Source organism: Amaranthus tricolor, chromosome 9 (genome assembly GCF_026212465.1).
Source record: "Amaranthus tricolor cultivar Red isolate AtriRed21 chromosome 9, ASM2621246v1, whole genome shotgun sequence".
In the NCBI taxonomy this organism is placed as follows: domain Eukaryota; kingdom Viridiplantae; phylum Streptophyta; class Magnoliopsida; order Caryophyllales; family Amaranthaceae; genus Amaranthus; species Amaranthus tricolor.
In genome coordinates this window covers 11,548,640-11,551,139 of record NC_080055.1, presented here as the reverse complement: position 1 = coordinate 11,551,139, position 2,500 = coordinate 11,548,640, and positions in this window count along the sequence as shown.

The window sequence follows — 2,500 nt, the reverse complement described above, 5'->3', positions numbered from 1 at the left end:
GTCGACGGTAAATTCACACGTGCCGCCCGTAGTTCTGCAGGCGCATCTGAGCATGCCGAACATAGTCACGTTGATAATGAGCTGCCACGGGGGAGCAGGCGCTCACAGTCCACTGGAACGGATTGGTTGGTCACATCGCCCCAACCCGGGGGGTCCACAGATATGCGCTTGATACCCAGCTATGGCGGGCACATAGCTAAAGTTATTTTTGACGGCTTTGAGCGTACGCCTCTGGTTCTGGAGTGTCGTAGTAGAAAGAAGCCGTTGGAGGCGATCATTTATGTCTGATGCGCTTTATGATGTTCTACCTGCCACTCCCCTTGGCCGGCTACCCTATATTATGCACCAGCAAATTGACTGTGCTTTGATATCGGCCTTCGTGGAGAGGTGGCAGCCGAATACAAATACCTTCCACATGCCATGGGGGAGATGACGATTATGTTACACGACGTGCAACGCATATTGGGCATAGGTATTGAAGGTTCACTACCGGCTGAAGCTGCTAAGGGGGAGTGGAAGGGCGCTTTACTGGTCTGTTTGGGGAGCCCATGTCCGAGCTATAACGAAAAGGGATATTCACCAGCGGTGGCATCAACGTTACTGAAGTTATGCAGTTGTGCCATCGGTCCCAGGCTATGGAGACCCAGTCGACAGCCTATTACATGGCTATTGTTGGCTCTACACTGCTGGCGGATAAGACCAAAACCGGCATGCGACCTCACCCAATACTAACCATCAACATCGATCTGGATGAGATCGCTTGGGGTGCGGTGACGCTGGCCTACATATATCGGCAACTGGGAATGGCGTCTAGGGTTGGTTGCAAGACCATTGCTGGTTGCCTGACATTGCTTCAGACATGGATTTACGAGTACTTTCCGTCCTTCCACCTTCATCCTCGTCAAGCAGATGTGCCTTATAAGACTAGGGCGGAGATGTGGTCCACGCCCAAGCCAGGTCGAGTCGAGTCGCTCCATTGGTGAGACTGCCTCCTGTTGCGGAAATGACCCCGGGAAAGACATGCTTTAGATGTATACGTTTCTGATATTAGAGATTTATTTACCGAATAGCAAGCTTTTAAGGGGCATGGCCCTTCATAGACTGTTGGTCTTTGTAATTGAAAACTAATTTACATCAATGCTCATATTTATTTACATCAATGCTTTTTACATTATAGTTAAATTGATTTACATCAATGCTTTTATTAATTTACATCAATTATCTACATATTGAATTTCATCCACGTATTGAATCTCATCTACATGTGTAGTTAAACTAAATAATGATGTATACAATAGTATCACTATGGACTATCTACAAATTGAATTCCATCTACATGTGTAGTCAAACTAAATAATGATGTACACAATGTGTTACACTATGGACTATCTAAATTTACAGCATCTTCAGCGGTGTTATTACGTTGTGGTGGTCGTGGCCCGCATAGTCTATTCCAAAGCAAAATCCTGCTACTAAAATGTGTTTTTATATGTCTGGAAGAATTGTCAACTGCTTCTCTCCATGATTGCTGGACTGGCGGCAGTGGAGATGAATTGTCGTTCATTAATAGTTAAACAAAATGATTTCTATTCACCCAACATATATGTATAACTTTATTTACACAATGCACACCCGCTGCTTTCCTTAACGGAAGAACCAAACAGTTGTATATCGGATTAACGTCAGTAGTACCATAATAAGCAATGCCAATGTTAATAAATGTTGTTGCAGAGTACAATGCCATCGGTGCTTCCATCCAGTGAATATAAGGAGCATGTCCATTGCTTTGTGAACCAATTCTGAATAAATCATTGTCTAACGCCTCCTCCGATAGATACACACTTACGTACTGGTCTCTGTTCATTTGCATTTCCATGCACATTGCACGTCTTAAAAGAGGCTATGTCTCCTTGCCTCCCAACTCTATGACGGCAATAGCTCTAAAACCACAGTTACCATCACCTATAACATCAATCCAATCAAACAAGTAAGGAGGGAGAATGTACGGGATGTGATTGGGCCATGTAAACAGTAAAAAATCACGACCTACTGGATCATCTGCAATTATTGAAAATAAGGTTAGTAAGATTAAGCTGTAACAAACTAATTTAAATAACGACGAGGAAAGTCATGTACCGGATAAGTTGAAACTAAACTTAATTCCAACTGAGGATTGTGTTTCCCGACTACTAGATCTACCATTGGATCTCTCGCGGGATGAAGATCTAGACCCTCGACCACGAGAAGATGATCTACTATATTCAAATGCGCTTTTATTTCTTCTAAGGGTTTTACTTGTGGTTGGTCTTTCCTTTCTTAGTGGATTTGCATAAGGCTCAGGTATATCGGCTCCATCAGGGTGTAATTCATGTTCAAGTACATGAGACAAGCGTCGTACAACAACCGGATCAGCTTTTAAGTCTTCATCGACCAACAATTGATTGTCATCGGCGTTTGCGTGGCGCACTCCTTCGTTGGTGTCATCTCCTACCTCTGTGTA